Source organism: Prionailurus viverrinus, chromosome A3, assembly GCF_022837055.1.
Source record: "Prionailurus viverrinus isolate Anna chromosome A3, UM_Priviv_1.0, whole genome shotgun sequence".
Taxonomy (NCBI): Eukaryota; Metazoa; Chordata; class Mammalia; order Carnivora; family Felidae; genus Prionailurus; species Prionailurus viverrinus.
In genome coordinates this window covers 111794881-111813119 of record NC_062563.1, presented here as the reverse complement: position 1 = coordinate 111813119, position 18239 = coordinate 111794881, and the positions used below count along the sequence as shown (strand labels likewise).

Here is an 18239-nt window from a genome sequence, read left to right as displayed (position 1 = left end):
CCAGTCAGAGCCACCTGCTTCTACTTTTCAGCTTTGCCTCATCCTGAGCTTTTTTGCGTACTCCTGTTAGAAAGTGAGAGTCTCTTCATCATGAGCTTCCACCCTACCTCTTCAGCAGTAGTGGGTTGTCAGGCAATGAAAGATATGGTGAGATTTTTCTCCACCAGACGACAGGAGGTGACAGGGCTAAATCAAGTCCTCTCCACTGGGGCGGAGGCAGGAGGCTCTTCTAGTGGAGAGAACCATCACCTCTCAGCTATATGGAAAAGGAGAAATTCTACCCTATCTGGACATTTTTCTCAGACAAGTAGTATCAGCAGGAAAAGTATTTCTTCTGGAGAATGCATGGGGTAGGAAGATAGGTCCGTTTTGTGTTAGTTCAAGTGCTTCACCTAGGTCAGCTGTGAGGCAGAGAATCTCACTATGGGCTTTGCCACAGATGTAGAGTCACACTGAAATGACTAGGTCCTTGGTCATCTCAGCATTGACAACACGGGTGCCCTGAACTTGCATCTTCTCATTAGTGAATCTAAGCCTCAGATGTCACATTTGGGATCTCTTCTGTCTTTTCCAGTTCTAGGCTAGGCTTAGCTTAGTAATTCAGTGCCCCAGCAGAAGGGAAGTCGTGATGATATATGCTTAGGACATTTCCCCATGTTGATGTTAATCTTTCTTGTTTGGGGAAGGGTTTCTTTCTGGCTACAAAGGAAATTATTCTCTGTACAAAATTCAAACATTTGAGAAAACACAATGCACTAAGAGAAAATTGTTATAATCTCATATCCCATTCCATTCCACTCCACCCCAGCCCCAAATCACCATAAGCAATTGGGTATGATTTTTCTTCAGGTTCTCTGTATATACACTAGTATGGTAAGTATACAATTGATAGTCAAAATGTTAAGCAAATTTTCTTCATTTTTATAATCCATTCATTCCTGGCTCTGAAATTTCAGCTTACCTAATGTGAACATATTACTCAGATCAATTTCAGGATTTCTCACAATCCAATACAGTGATTTATTGATGGTTCAGGTTTATGAATCAGTTACATCCTAGCTTCCTATTAATTTCCAGAATTTTCTCTACATCTGCGCCTATTCTCTGACTTGTCTATGGCCTACCTGCCCAATAGGGTTAGTAAGTGTATTAGGGTTCTCCAGCAAAACAGAACCAACTGAAGAGAGAGAGAGAGAGAGAGAAGGATATTTATTATACGAATTGGCAGTTATGGAGGCAGAGAAGGTACATGATCTGTGAAAACTAGAGAACCTGAAAAACTGGTAGTGTAATTCAGTCCAAGTCAGAAGGCCTAAGAATTGGGAGTCTGATGGTGGAAGCCCTAGTCTGCATCCAAAAGCCCAAGAAGCAGGAGGGCTGGTGTCTATGGGCAGGAGAAAATGGATGTATCACCTCCAGCAAGGCAAGTAAGTTTGCCTTTTGTTCATCTTTCTGTTTTATTCAGGCTCTCAACAGACTGGATGATTACCACCCGCACTGGGGAGGACCATCTGCTTTACTTAGTTCAGTAACTGAAACATTACTGTCTTCCAGAAACACCTTCACAGACACAGTCAGAAATAATGTTTTACCAGATTTTTGGGCATCCTGTAGCCCCGTCAAGTTGACACAAAAAATTAACCATCCCAATAAGAAAAAAGAGATCATTTTGAGACTTGGGTCATCGTTAGCACTCTGTAGATATGTCCCTCCAATCTGTGCCCACACTTGATAGAGCTTCCCCAAGCTTTCAGCCCACGGCTGTTCCCAGAGTATGGCTTCATAGAGCTTTCCACCACCTGTGCTGACCATCTATGACCTGGGATGTCCTGTCCTCCCCACTCTATGCGGTTGTAAATTTCCCCTCACCTTACAAATACGTAGGTCTCTTGGCCCTGCCCCTCCGCTACTTCTCCATTCCCTTTTGTGGGGTAGTAGGTTCTACTTATACAAATGGGTTAGAAAAAAGCTTAGGGCAGAAAGCCGCCAGCCACCACGGGGCGAAAACACCCGAGGTTAGCTAGCGAGATACTGTAATGGGATCACAAGTAACTTGTTATATCACCTGCAGGAAATTACTTTCCATCTGACACCAATATCACAAATTCCACTTGCCCCCCCCCCTTCGCTTCTTACACAGAAGTTAACGATTACTGTCTGATTGTTTTCTCCACATCCACGGGTAGAAGATGTTGTTTTCTTCGTGTTCACCACGTGGATAATATCTTGTGAGCTCAATAAATACGACGACGAAGCGCCAGTACGAGCTCTTGACTCTACGAGCTCTTGACTCTTTCTGAATCTTAGGCTTTCTCGTATCCGGTTCTGTGTCTGCCCTCTTGCTGGACAAGGGAGAATTCCAGACTCATAGTCTGCGACACCTTTGACTAGATTCCTTTTGGAAGCCAGAGGAAGTGTTCTCCTGTCTCTTACTTCTTTTATCTCCACAAGCCATCTATCCATTTCTTCTTTTTCATACCTTTTGGTCTGGGGTACTTCAACTAACTTACCTGCCAAAGAATTAGATTTTATTAATCTTAGATCTTTAAGTCTTCTCAAGCAACAAGGGAAAACCTGATTTTCTTTCTTTCCTTCCATTGTGTATATCGTGGGGGTGGGGGGGGAGGGGGTGTTGGAAGGCAGAAAAAAGCAACCCACTTACTTCATTTTACCCTAATTCTTCCTCCTTTTCCTGCCAAATTCAGCCAAGCTTTGCAAATAGGTCTTTACTTTCACACTAGGAAAGAAGAACAAAACTAGCCATTGTCATAACAAATTATTGCTATCAAAGTATTGGTCTACCACAAATTAAAACCTTACATAGCAATAAAGTGTATCAACATTTTGTTGTTGAACACCCAGATGTGCTGGCTAATATCCCATGGATATTAGCTTTTCCTCCACTCACTTTAAACATCACATGGGACATACTTATACTGAAAATTTGTTCATCGTTTATCTGAAATTCAAGTTCACCTGGATGTCCGGTACTTGATCTGGCATCTCTACCTCAATCCCTTTCTAACGCTTGTTTATTTTTGAGAGAGACTGAGCATGAGCAGGGGAGGGGCAGGGAGACATAGAACTCGAAGTGAGCTCGAGGATCTGCGCTGTCAGCACAGAGCCCAACATGGGGCTCGAACTCACGCACCATGAGATCATGGCCCAAGCCAGAAGTTGGATGCTTAATTGACTGAGCCACCCAAGCACCCTACCTCAATCCCTTTCAAAAGGGCTAGTCTGGGGCCCCTGGGTGGCTCAGTCGGTTAAGCGGCTGACTTCGGCTCAGGTCACGATCTCGCAGTCTGTGAGTTCGAGCCCCTCGTCGGCCTTTGTGCTGACAGCTCAGAGCCTGGAGCTTGTTTCAGATTCTGTGTCTCCCTCTCTCTGACCCTCCCCTGTTCATGCTCTGTCTCAAATAACGTTAAAAAAAAATAAAATAAAAAAAAGGGCTAGTCAGCCTCCTGACCCGCCTGCCTTCTCGATAATCAGCACATTACTCCATAACCTAAAACGTCTCTGAACACCAGATTTTCTTCCCTATGGCTCTGCCCTCCTTAGGATTCTCGTTCAGTAATTCACATTAGTTTGTTTTTCAGTACCTTTAAAGAAAATCTCTAAAATATGTAGTATCTGTGGTCTAGCTGAGTTCAGTGACCATTGACCTGAATTGCCTACCATATCTGAAAACAAAAGTCCCCATGTCTGTTTCTGAATCTGTCCTCTACCGTGGTCCACAAGATAATGAAGGGTTTAGTTGCTACTCAGGTGATCTCAGGTGATCTATATTTTACCTAAACAACCATCCTGGAAGCAATGTAAGGTTGTGGGCCCCACCCCAAGGCCATGTGCTGGCTATTAAGCCCTTTTCACTGAGGGGAAGTACCTCCTAGGACCTAGCCTATGCGACAATCTCCAAAGGATGATTGCCTCTGGACTGCTTCCAGCACCTCAAGTGAGCACTGAAGCTTCAAAGAACTAGCATAGAACACAGTTTTGATGCCCAGAGTAATCAATAAAACTTCCCTCTCTCCTCCTCCTACAATGTTTCACTAACAGAATTTGGGGGCTCCTCTGTTTCCTGGCAAAGTACGATTTTTTCCAGTAAGGCTCTGACCTGCTCTAGCCAGACCTAAGTCTCCAAGCTCCACCTATATACTTTGTCAAATAGCTCCATCCAGAGTCCTGTTGATACATGATATGATTAAAGTGGGCAGCATCCCACCTTATATATCCTTCAACAAAGGTTAAGCATTCAGCTGCAGAAACAAAGGAACATGCTGTTATAAAGCCACGTTCAATTTCCAAAGTTGCACCCTGAAAACTGATGCCTACAAACTGGTAACATTCCAGGGGTATGTTCTAACCACAGCTTATTTACAACGTGGAGATCATATTATACATACGATGTTGCATTTGATTTACTATCTCTGAAATTCCCTTGTGCAAGCATATATAGTACTGTCTTAGTCCTTTTAATATGTGTAGTGTTCAATTGCATTTATATGCCATGGCTTATTGGACATTATTTTAAAATTCGAAATTAACAGAGCTTTTCTTATTGTCTTAGGAGGGAAATAGCCTCACTGCATATATTTAACTTAATAGCGTAACCTAAGTGAGAGAGTTGGGCTTTTTTAGCCCCACTCTCCCCCCCAAATTAATATCTGGGTAGATTTAAGTGTTGGCAGTCCAGAGGTGGCTTCGTCGACATTCATTCTAAAATTGCATCCCGGCCATCTAGCAAATCTGCACTGGCTACATGGGTCTAGGAACTTGACAATTGCTCATTATTGTTTACCTTGTCCTCATCATCCTCCTACACATTTCCCGTGGCAGCTGCTCTAAGATGTTATGATCCCTTTTAAGCTTGCTTTCCCAGCTCTTCACCATAAATCCTAATATTGCTGTGTGCTCCACTGAGAAAATGGAAGTATTTGAGCAGAATCTTCCTTACCTACTGCAACCTCTGACCTAAAACATTCTTCTCCTTTCTCCTAGCATTTCATCTTACACAAAGCTATTTCTCTTCTCCACCTGGACTCCAGGAAATGGTCAGAAGTCATGTGAGTGCCCAAATAAGAATGCATTTGGTAGCCACGGGATTACACCAAATGAAAGTTTAACATGTGTGCCTGACCTCCGAATTATGAAATAGAAGGAAAGCGTGCATTGAAAGGAGAAGGGGGGTAAATGTGCAATATATTAATAATACAAAAACGAAGATACTGAGCTTCATGATACTGCAGACTGACAAAGTTACAGAACAATATTTTGAGTGAAAATTCAATCATTGCTGTCTCAATGTCTATTACTTCTTAACATTCCTGACAGTGATCTTAGCAGTAACTTTACAAGATGGAGAAAATAGGGGGATCTCACAAAGTGCAGAAAAACCCCAGCCTTCATTCTCAAGCCTGAGTCAGATTAATAAACATATAGATTTTATATTGAAGATTAATATTATAGGATTAAAGAAACAATAAGATTGTTGTAGTTAAAGGCACTAGATAGAAGGAGAAACAGGGAATCATAAACTTGAAGAAATTGTATTCGTTCTTTTCAAGGACATCGAAACACCTCTTTTATTTTTGCCAATGTGCGTTATACCTTTCTATTATAAATCAGTTTTCTGGTATGATCATAATTGTTTCATATTCTTTTTGCCATTAGCCACTCACTAATGACTGTTAATCATTATTATCCTGTTAGAGAAAAAATATCTCCTTTTATAATTACTTGTTTCAACTTATTAAAGAGTATCTTTACTTTTAAATTAGGACATTTATGATGTAGAATATTTTTAAACAATATTGATTATCCAAATAAGGTATAGGTAAACATTTTGCAAATTTTAATCAGACATTGAAAGATTGTACGTATTTTTAAGCGTACAGACTACAACAATCTTTACCTATTAAAGGACTGGATTTCACTGCAGTACTAGGTATTTAATGACTGGAAAGTTCCTTTTGAACAGGTTAAAGTATGAGTTATAAACAGTTTGAGCAAGGGGTATTCTTTATAAAAGTTTTAGGTTCATTCAATGACTGCCTACACAAAGTCATTCATTCATTCATGTCTTGAACAGTTCCTAAAGAAATCTTTTGCAAATGCTTAGGGAACCTGTATGAGGAGTCATTTGGACTTAGTGGTCAAGAAACAGCGCTTCGAAGTTAGGCAAACCTGGATTCTAATTTCAACCAGACCAATTGCGCACTTCATAACTTTTTATAGGTTATACAAAGTACTTAAGTTACTTCCCCAAGCCTCAAGTTTCCCATCCATACACAGCAATGGGAATATCCACTTCATAGCTTTGCTGATGGGATTAAATGAGCACATGTAAACCATACAGTTTAGCATAGAATTCCTTCACAATAAATGGTAGTTACTAAGATTAGTATAATAAATTATTAAAGAGCTGTCATCTGCATATACTCGGTTTATATTTGCTCCGCAAGTTTGTTTAAAATTAAAAGCATTTCCTGAGGGACTCCTGGGTGGCTCAGTCAGTCCAACAGCTTCAGCTCAGGTCGTGCCCTCAGGGCTTGTGAGTTCTAACCCCACGTTCCTTCAGGCTCGTGCTGACAACTCAGAGCCTAGAGCCTGCTTTGGATTCTTTGTCTCCCTCTCTGCCCCGCCCCCGCTCACACACTCTGGGGGTGTGTGTGTGTGTGTGTGTCTCAAATAAATCTTAAAATCTTTAGTAAATAAATATTTAAAAAATTTAAAGGCATTTTTTGAAATATTAAACATGCTGAAATTTGCTATATTTGCTAAATGTATATTTTAACCCAGTCTCACTTGGATAATGCAAATTTAAAAGTTCATTCATTTTTCTAATTTTGCATTGTTATGGAAAAAATATTGCACTACAGCAGCAGAGAGTTTAGAAGTCTCAAGTTAGTGAGAGACATAGGGAGCTGGTGAGAATAGTAGCAGCTCAGAATAGTTCCAGCCATGGCCATACTGAGGGCACATTCATTTGGAGGCAATTATGTTTCCTCTCATTTTGTTGTACTTTTTCACGCTGCCGTCCCCGGAAGTGTAAAGAGCTAATAAGGTTTTTTAAATGGCTGGTGCCGGTACGTCGTCAAATATTTAGGGGCCAAGGGTCTTTAATCACCTAAGTGCTTTTCAATGAATACCGATGTGACAAAGGTTCATATTTAATTGATTCCAAAGTGACTTTATGCTAAGTAATGGTTTGCTAAAGAATTTGAAAGTGTAGCTACTCCCAATTAAAAAGTATCCATCTTCTTCTGTGTCAGAGTTGTTACCAGACATGTCACCAGGTCACGGAGACTCTGCGGACACACGTAGTAAATATAAGCACGTCTGTGTGCACTTGTGCAGCCATGGAAGGAAATTATTTCAAATTTGTCTTGTAAATAGAAGTGAATTTTCCTTGAAGGTCTCTTAAGACACAGCTCATGGAACTGATCAAAATACAACATTTTGAGAACTGAATACACATACACCATAGTAATCTCAGTTAGCCAATTACCAGTGCTGGAAATAGGTGTTTTGTTGCAGCAAAACGAATCCCAACAAGGCTTGTGTACATCTCTAATTTTGCTAGAGGGCACATCTATATTTCAGATATTCATAAATATTTCTTCTACCATTAGAACTTCTTTATTATTGCAAAAGCTAATGTAAACCTAAGAAGCTCGGTGAGCATTAATGTATAAAATTACCATCCTCTCACATGGACTTATCACTGCCATCATTATTCTAACTAGAAGCATGCTAGAACAGTTTGAAAGCCGAAAGAGAATAATCAGTGATTTAAATCACCGGTCTTATTACCTATTAACAGAAACCACCAACAGAAGTTGATTTTTAGGAGAATCAGAACAGCTGGAAAGAGAGATAAGGGGGAAGAAAGTTGTGTTGAAATCCTATTTTCACTGAGCCCTTCTGTGAAGTTTAATGAGAAGGATGCTGTACCCTGTAAAGGCATTTTAATTTCACTTTCATAAGGGTGGAAGAAAGCATTTACGATGCCATTTCTTTAACAAACACTGTATTTATGATAAATATTAAATTCAGCCAGTGTTGCCAAGAAATCATTCACACAGGTGATGCATTACTGTTGTGTTAATCAAAGTTAAGACATTTCAATTGTCTTGGCTAATAATGGATTTGAATTATCTTGAATCACATACCTGTTGCATATTTCCCAGCTAATTATTGCTTTGATAATTACAGTATAGAAAATTTCTCCCCTCATATCCCCACACACATGTAAACAAAACACAGGCGTAAGAATATAAACATACACACCAAAGCACACTATAGCTAAAAAGTTTGGTTTTGCTGTTTACAGAGGAATCCGGTAGCTTTTGAAATGAATTCTCGTTAAGAAGGCACGTATTTAAACTACCCAACTGGCAATCCTATTGTGAGTACTGACTATCAAGAAAGTGGTCACCTTGTTTAGTCTGCTTAAAATTTCTAACTATTAAGGGAAAAAGCTAGGTAAGTGAGGTTTGGCTAGTTGACACTGATAAAATCTGTATCTTTGTTGTTGCTTTCTAAAGTTCATTTACTTATTTTGAGAGCGAGCACAAGCCGGGGAGGGGCAGAGAACAGGGAGAGAGAATCCCAAGCAGGCACCGCACTGCCAGTGTAGAGCCCAATGTGGGTCTGGATCCCAGGAAGTGTGAGATCATGACCTGAGCTGAAATCAAGAGTCAGACACTTAACCAACTGAACCACCCAGGTGCCCCAAGAAAAATGTTTTTATTTCATTCGATGTAATATATGAATTTCATAGACTTAAAACATACTTGACAATATTTTTAGCACTGCAGAAGGTACTAAAGTTCCCAGCCCTTAACAGCCTCGTACCTGTTAAGGGGGGAAAAAAACAAAAATTAATGCAATATTTGAAGCACAATAAAAACTGTAATATTCAGGTACCAAAATGATTGCAAATGTCTCCCAACTGGAAACAAGAAAGGTCACCATTGGGTAAAATTTGAGTATTTAAAAGTCTGTAAGAAGAAAGCTGTGTTCAAACCGTTCCTTGACTATTCAGGATTAGAAAGTCATAAAGGATGACCTACTTCCTTCCCTCAAAAATTTTAGGGGCACCTGGGTGGCGCAGTCGGTTAAGTGTCCGACTTCAGCCAGGTCACGGTCTTGCGGTCCGTGAGTTCGAGCCCCGCGTCAGGCTCAGGGCTGATGGCTCAGAGCCTGGAGCCTGTTTAGGATTCTGTGTCTCCCTCTCTCTCTGCCCCTCCCCCGTTCATGCTCTGTCTCTCTCTGTCCCAAAAATAAATGTTGAGGGGCGCCTGGGTGGCGCAGTCGGTTAAGCGTCCGACTTCAGCCAGGTCACGATCTCGCGGTCCGGGAGTTCGAGCCCCACATTGGGCTCTGGGCTGATGGCTCGGAGCCTGGAACCTGTTTCCGATTCTGTGTCTCCCTCTCTCTCTGCCCCTCCCCCGTTCATGCTCTGGCTCTCTCTGTCCCAAAAATAAATAAACATTGAAAAAATAAATGTTGAAAAAAAAATTAAAAAAAAAAATTTTAGAATATCTTTCATTTTCCCATAAATGCATATTCACAATATTAACATAAACCTGAATCAATATACCCTTGACATTTGAAAAGATATACTAGAGGACTTTCAATCCTTGATTCACAAATGCTGCACTATCCTAAGAATTTCCCCATAAAATAAAGTAAAATTGATTATTTTAAGTTGCCCTTTCTGACTCTTAATGAGATTTACTATATAGAGAAGAAAACTCTGGGAGATACTGCTGGGTGTAGAAGAGGGACTAGATCCTTAGCTCAAAGAGAATGAGACCATTCACACAGTGACCTCAGTGACATCTCAACTGACCTTTGGGAGTGCTTGAGAATTCAGGAAATCTCTAAGTCCTCAGAGTTTACTGAATAACCCCAAGTGAGGAGACTTCTGGGCACACCTGAATCATCTTTAGAGCTTTTTAAAAAGAAATGCAGGGGCACCTGGGGGGCTTAGTGGGTTAAGCATCTGCCTTCAGCTCAGGTCATGATCTCATGGTTCTTGAGTTTGACCCCCACATCGGGCTCTGTGCTGACAACTCCAAGCCTGAAGCCTGCTTTGAATTCTGTGTCTCTCCCTCTCTCTCTGCCCCTCCCCTCACTTCTCTCTCTCTCTCTCTCTCTCTCTCTCTCTCTCTCTCAAGAAATTAAGACACCTATGATAAATAATAAATAAATAAAATGACAAATGCTTTTACTCCCTTCTGGACATTTAGGGGAAGACCAAGGCATCTGCATTTTTTTTTTTAATTTCTTATAGGATTCTGATGTTCACCTACTGGAACCACCTACTATAAAAAGTTACCTGAGCAAAATGTTTCAGTAAGTCATATTAAAAACATGTGAGTAATTAACTCCACTCTGACATATCAGAATTTCCTCCCATAAATATTTCTGAAATATGAAAAACTTTTTAACATAATAATTACTTGGTTATCAAAATAAGGACAGTAAAATATCAAATGCTTATCAAAGAAAATGCCTGTGAATAAAATTCCAGAAACTTCAGAATTATGAAGTCTTTTGTGAAGAACATGATTTCAGTCTTTAAGAACTATTTAGGGTATACTCTAATGCAGTGTTGTAGAAATTGTACTTTAGAGAGATAATGCAGCTTTATATTTCCATTTATTCATCATCTGTAATCATATAATGAACAAAATTTGCTCACAGAAGAGACTTTCAAAAGAATAAAATAACTTGGGGGAAATTGTAAGTTTATCCCTTTATGCTAACCTCTTTTAAAGAACCAAATTGTTTCTCCTTATATAATATTATTGAAGTTGACCTGTTATGCCCAACTCCTGCCAATCTTAATGACACTCCTATTCCCTCTGTGCTTATGTTTACAGAGGAATGCTCTGTACAGTCGCTTTATAAAAACCATGCTCCTGATTCTCTGAAAAATGAAAAATCTTTCATTGGAAAATACTAGTGCAAGAAATTTCTCAAAAAGCTACACAATTTTAATCAAAAGTAAAATAGACACTTTCTTGGAAGGAAACATTGAATATTTAAATGTCAATTCTTCACATATTAATGAATGGCATTAATATTCAAAAATATCTCATGAACGTTTTTTTTATTAAATTGGTATATTAGTTCCCTATGGCTGCTGTAATTAATTACCACAAACTTGTTGGTTTAAAAGAACATATATTGATTCTTACACAGTTGGAGAGGTAGAAGTCCAAAATCCGTTTCACTGGGCTGAACTCAAGGTGTTGGCAAGACCTTGTCCCTTGAGAGGATCTAGGGAAGAGTTGCTGTTTCCAGCTTCCAGAGCCGTGTTCCTTGCGTTCCATGGCTCATGGCCCCTTGCTTTATCTTCAAAGCCAGGAGCAGAAACCTTCAAATTTTTCTCTGCTCCAGCATCACATGGCTTTCTTCTCTATAGTCAAATCTCCCTCTGCCTCCCAGTTAAGCTCTTGCGACGACCTCCAGAGCTTGCCTAGATAATCCAGAAGGACCCTTCTCCAGGCCCTTGATTTAACTATATCTGCAAAGACCCTTTTTCTGTATAAGGTAGCATTCACTGATGATAAGGATTAGGGCCTGGATATCTTTGAGGGACGTTATACAGCTAACCAGAGTGGACAAGATGGCTCTTTATCTGCAAGTATGAACAAGTAATAACAGGTGAAAATTTTTTGAGAAAGGAAAGTTGAGAGGGGAAAATCGTCCTACTAGATATTTAAGAATGATTGAAACCTAAAGTAGTTATAGAAAAAAAGGCACCAGTGTTAAGTTTCCACCTGGCCATCCTGTATACATGATGAGAACAGGATGTGTGGTAAAACATCATAAACCAATGAGGAGGAAATAGATTTTTTTTTGGAAAATACAGAGTTATTTTCTATTTTTAAAAAACGACAAATTAGAATATATCCTATGATACCATACCTCAGGATATATTTTAGAAGACCTAAAGAGTTTAATCACAAGTGGCAAAAAAGTAAACCATGTCCAAGAAAAATGATATTTAACTGATTCAGTCATTTGTAAGGACCTTCTAAATACATGGGAAGTGAAAAGACCATAAAACGTCCAGTCAGTTTGACTGTACAGAAATTCCAAAGGCCTATCCACCAAAAATATAAACAAATTTAGGGATGCCTGGGTGGTTTAGTAGGTTAAGCATCTGACTCTTGATTTGGGCTCAGGTCATGATCTCACAGTTTGTGAGTTCAAACTCCACATCAGGGTCTGCACTGACAGTTCAGAGACTTCTTGGGATTCTCTCTCTCTCTCTCTCTCTCTCTCTCTCTCTCTCTCTCTCTCCCCACCTCCCTCACTAATTCTGTGTCTCTGTCTCGCTCTCCGCTCTCGCTCTCACTCTCGCTCTTCTCTCTCGCTCTCTTCTGTCTCTCTTTCTCTCTCTCTCAAAAAACAAACTTAAAAATAAAATATAGACAAATGTAAAAATCAAGCAATTGGAAAAATGTCTGCAATAATGTTGTGGACAACTGGCTAATATTAATATAAAATTGACTTTATAAACATAAAACCAAAATAAGAAAGTGAGCAAAAGCCCACTGATAGAAGAAATACAAATATCTAATAAACATACAAATATGATTACTTCTGATTAAGCAAGTTAATGCAAGTTAAATAAGAAATGTTATTTGTTGCAGGGGTGCCTGGGTAGTTCAGTTGGTTAAGCGTCTGACGTCGGCTCAGGTCATGATCTCACGGTTTGTGAGTTCGAGCCCTGTGTAGGGCTCTGTGCTCACAGCTTAGAGCCTGGAGCCTGCTTCAGATTCTGTATCTCTCTCTGCCCCTCCCTGGCTCACACTCTGTCTCTCTCTCTCTCTCTCTCCCTCTCTCTCTCTCTCAAAAATAAACATTAAAAAAATTTTTAAGAAATGTTATTTGTTGCCTATAAAATGGCATTATTGATGAAGAATAAAGTTCATTGTTCTTCACTGTATGTAAGAGGTATTTTCAAACACTGTCACAAGAATATAAGTTATTATAATTTCTCCAGAAAGAAATTTGGCAATAGGTAGTCAGTCTTTAATCCTGTAAATCCACCTTCCCATAGTGCATCCTAAAAAAATAATCAAAGATGTAAATGGAGACATCTGTACAAACATATTCATAGCAATGCTTCTTAAAATAGGTTTTAAAACATGAAGATACATAGTAAGAAGAGTTAAATAAGTAGTTAAATAAATGATCCATGTGACCAAATAATATACAAACATTAAAAGCTAGGTCATAACCACATTTTTAATGACCTGAAATATGTCCACAGTAAAATGGTAGCTTATTAAAGCAAAATTCTAAATGGATACATATATTCAAACACAGATGCATACTACATACAGTTCTCAGAATATTTCTGGGCAAATCTTATGTGGACAAGCGAGTGGCATTCAATAAATAATAAAATTTAATGACAAAGTGCAAGATTAGCTGTGAAAGAGCAGAGAGACCAGCAATAGGAGACAGCTGGGGATGAAGGTAGTCTCCTTAGATAGGGCAGTCATTAAAGGACTCTGTGAGGTGGTGACTTTGAACCTGAGGGAAGGAAGGAAAGAAGGAAGGAAGGAAGGAAGGACGGACCCAGAAAGGAACCTATTCAACAATATCCTGGGCAGAAGGACCAGTGTCTGGAAAGGCTCTGTGGAGGGGAAAGCGCTTAGTAGGTTCAAAGCTTTGAAAAGAGACTAATGGGGTCAGGAGGTAGGGGGTAAGTGGCCCAGTGGCTTGGGATGTGGTTGATAGAAGTGTTCAGGTGGCATAGCCATTGAGGTCACTGTGGTATTCTACCTAATATTGATATCTCCACATTATTTATGTAATAAGCCATTGTAAAGATTCATATTCTTCACCTAAAATCAAGATTGGACAATACTCTCAATGTTAAACAAAAATCTCATTTAATTTTTACTATTTCTCCTTTCATGAATGAAGAAACCAGGGTTCTGGCAGTACCAGTAGGTAGTAGTGTGTGGCAGAGTGGGATCTGAACAGGGGCCATGACAATTCCAAGCCTGTGTGTTAGCCATTCTTTTATACTGCTTTTCTGGAACGTTACTCATTAACACATAACTTAGATATTGTGAATTTGTGGAAAAAAGGATAAATACTAAACTTGAGTTGTAAGATGACTGAGTACTAGGGATGTGATGTACGACATGATGACTACAGTTAGCTCTGCCATGTGATAGGACAGTTGTTAAGAGATTGACTCCTGAGTCTCCATCCCAAGGAGATATTTTTTTTCTTTTTTCTTTCCTTCTTGTTGTATCTGTATGAGAAGGTGAATGCTGGTTGAACCTATCATGGTGATTATTTCAGAATAGATGTAAATTGAACTACCGTGCTACAGGCCTTCAACTTACATAGTGATGTATGTTGGTATTCCTCCATAAAAATGGAACACAATAAAACAAAAACACTGAAAAAGGTGAGGGTAGGGATGAGTACTGGTCTTCACACAGCCATTTACTAATTATGTAATCTTAAACTACGTATCTCTGCACCTCACTTTTCTTGTCTCTAAAATAGGACTGATCACGCAGTCCTTTCTACTGTACAAACTTATCAGACAATATATGCAGTTGTTCTTTGCAAATCGTGTGTGTAGGACACCATGATATACCTCTGAAAGCAACTAAATCTACTCAGCATCTGGTCACTATACAAGAAAGCTCATAGACGAAACAGGCATGAAATAATATAAAAATTCAAGAAGTAAGTTTATAATAATAATTCTAAAGATGTGCTTCAAAGTACAGAGCGCCATTAAATCAATTGTAACATTTCTGTTATTACCACATTATATGGCCATAATGAACATAATAAATACCTGGCATTTACAGAGTTTCTTTCATCTAAATATTCCCATAGAGCTCAATCAACTTTATGTGCAAATTGATTATGAGCTATATACAGGTGATACAGAGCAGGCAGCATAAATCACACTAACAACAACGCAGATCTCTCTCCTTTACACCAATTCCTTTTATCCAAGCTTACTAATTGGTGCAGGAACAAGAGCCAAATATTTTTTCAAGTAAGGAAAATGGAAGGTAATTCTAAGAAGCCTCTCATCAATGGCCTGGTCTAGCAAAAGGACTTGGAAAATAGAGTGAACCATTTGATAATAAAGTTATCCTCATTTGCATTTTATGCTTAAGGCAGGCATATACTTTTAGAAGAGAGGTGAGCTTTATAAATCCTCTGTATGTGAGAGAAAACATGGTAACTCTCTTCATGGCTGGTTATGACAATGCCGGTCTGTGTCTCCTGGCACTTTCCCAGACTAGAGGAATCAGATGCCCATACTCTCATGCCTTCGTGGTTTTATCTTCCAAAGGGCAGTGTCCAGTTCTCACCTCTTAATCTCCATAAAACAGTACATAAACCCCAGGAGCGATCAATAGCTGCTTAATGATATTAGCAGTTGGCAAATATGCAGGCACTGTCCAATACCACAGCCACTGGCCACATGTGGCTGCTGAGCACTTGAATACGGCTTTGTGATTCAGAGCCTGAATTGTTTATTGCATTTTAGTTAACATAAATTTAAACTTTAAAACTCTCCAAAATGTAATTGGGTTTGAAACAACCTTGGGTACGTGAATCTACTTTCTCAGCAGTGAATTAAATAAAATCTCCGTAGAGGTCAAATATTTCTGATAAAAATTTAGCATCCAAGTTGAGATGTGATGACAGCGATTGATACACACAAGATCCGAAAGACTTTGTAGGAAAAATAATGTGAATTATCTCATTCATAACTTTTATACTGATTAAGAGCTGAATTGATAATGTTTTAGATACCTTGGGCTAAATAAAACCTATTAAGTCTTCTTTCTTTTTTATTATGGATATTAAAAAAAATTTTAAGTACTTACAAGATAGATCCACCTTATATTTCTGTTGGACAACTGTTTCAACCTTTGAATTTCTGCTTCCACATTTTTTGCACTTCCTCTTAATGGCAGCAGTCACTGAGATAACTCAAGGAGCTCTTGACCCAGCTGAAGAAGTACAACATAGATTTCTAATGTTGATTTGAATTGTGGAATGCAGTCCTTCCATCTTTTCCTTGCTGTCCCATTCTGACTGTAACTGAGCCCATCCTTCAGACATCCAGCCCTTTACCTTCTCCCATTTTTTGGCCCTTCCTGGCCACCATCCATTCCTTCAGCTCTCCTGACTAGCATTTTCCACCCCTAAGCTCTTGCTCATGAGTCCCAGTAACCCACCCAGTAATCCACCCACTTAACTGAATGCCCCACAGGAACAGTTGAAACCTTTTTAGTTCTTTCCAGCTTCTTAAACGTTTACCCACATCAACAGTTTTAGAGAAATTTAAGGTCAATGGATCTCTCAGCTCCCTTTCTTTCAGCCTCAAAGATTTTCTGAATCATCCCTTTCTGCCTCTTCTCCCTGTTTGTTCTGCCTCATTCCAATCCAGTGACTCTCTTTACTCGTATTTGGGACTGAATCTCTTTCCCCAACCTACGTCACCTCAGCCTTTCATACCTTCCTCTCTGCCCATCTGCTGATTACCTTTCCCCACCTCTTCAGGTAGAGAAGTTTTAGTAACTCCTGGACTCTGAGTTAGAGCAGGGAGAGTTAAGCAGTAGGCTCTTCTGGCTTCTGTGAGGCAAATCCCCTCTCCAGGCTTCTAGGAGAGTCACATATCCCCATTCTCTCGTTCAAGGCTGACTCTGTTCAATCACGTTGACTAGTAAATTAGTGAGCCACCTGGTTTCACAATGACATGATTTCTAATTTAGTATGGATTTTGACCAAAATCAGAATGAGGTGACAAGACTGTAATACCTGCATAATGTCAGAACACCAGCTTGGAGTCATGTGCTTTTGCTGAACTCCAAACATCTCCCTCCTTTGTTCTCTTTCTTTACTCTCTCCAGGATCCTGCTGGAACTATATCAGGCCACACTTCCTGTCATTATCATGTCATCATAGTATGGGGAGTGGCTAGTGCCCAGGCTCACTTGTTGAGCCCCTCCTTGGTGTTGCCTTGAAGATAACCCTGTTGCTAGTTGGTTTCCCTCCAAGTGTGTGCACACCATATGTGACCCAAACTGCTGTGATCAAAACTACTTAAGGAGCCTAATATCCTTTTCCGGCAGAGCTCTCTGATGCCCGTTGATGTTAAATCAGCCTATCTGTTTTCCGCCATTCTTATCCTTTGGGTCTGTTTTTTGCCAGAGGTCTAGTTTCATTGGCTTATATTGGTTTCTTTCTACACCATGATTATTATTTAATGTGTAGTTCATTCTCTGTGATGATTCTTTCATTCCTTCTCCTTCACCTACAAGTGAGTCTGCAGTTGTTTTCTTTCATCAAAATATTGAGCAAAGCGCTAAGCTCCTATTGTGCCCTTGGTAGATATGTGTGGGCTGAATGAGTAAAATGACAAAACAGAAAAGAAAAATACAGACAAAATGTATTCCAAGAATCAGCCCCTTCCTTCTTCCTCCTCAAGCTCCTGTCCCATTTTCTCCCTTTCGTTAACTCCTTGGCCTCATCCAATCTGAGTTCCACCCTCTATGTCCTCTAGGGAAATTATTTTTCTAGATCATTCGTATCTGCCTGATTTGCAATTTCAAGTCTTCACATTCTTTTTCTACTCATTCTGTCTGCTGTTCATAACTCTCTCGACCTCCTTGGTAGAGCATTCTCCTAGTGTCATCATTGGACTTAGTCTTTTTCTCCAGCCAGACTCTCTATAAGTATCTGTAAAGGTTCTAGTCTCTTTCTTTGCCTTTCCTTCCCCATGACTTAATTGCCACTGTAGTAATGATTCCCAAACATGCTCCTCACTCCTGAGGCATCTTTAATTACCCATGGGACATCATTTCATAGATGACTTATAGGTGTTTGAAATTTTAATATGTGTACCACCAAACACACCATCTTCTTCCACTAGTTATTCTACTCGTCTCTACCCCATATTTCCTCTGTTACATTCTGTATCTCAGTAAATAGAATCACCATCCCCCAGTATGTCAAGCTCAAAACTTTGGAGACATCTTCAAGAACTTTACCTTTGTATTAAAGATACACTCCCATGCAAGTGATATCAAATCCTGTCCATTGGCTCCTGGGGTATCTCTCACCCCCCAGTCCTTCAATCTGGTCTCCTTGCCATTGTCCTGGGTCTAGTAGTCATAGGTTTGTCAGTAGCATTCCAGTGGTTTCCTGAA

At 39.6% G+C, this 18239-nt stretch overlaps 1 pseudogene; it reads right to left on the bottom strand.

The window, feature by feature from the left end:
* Positions 1-18239, bottom strand: part of LOC125162968 (glyceraldehyde-3-phosphate dehydrogenase-like) — a 138147-nt pseudogene that overhangs the window by 11567 nt on the left and 108341 nt on the right.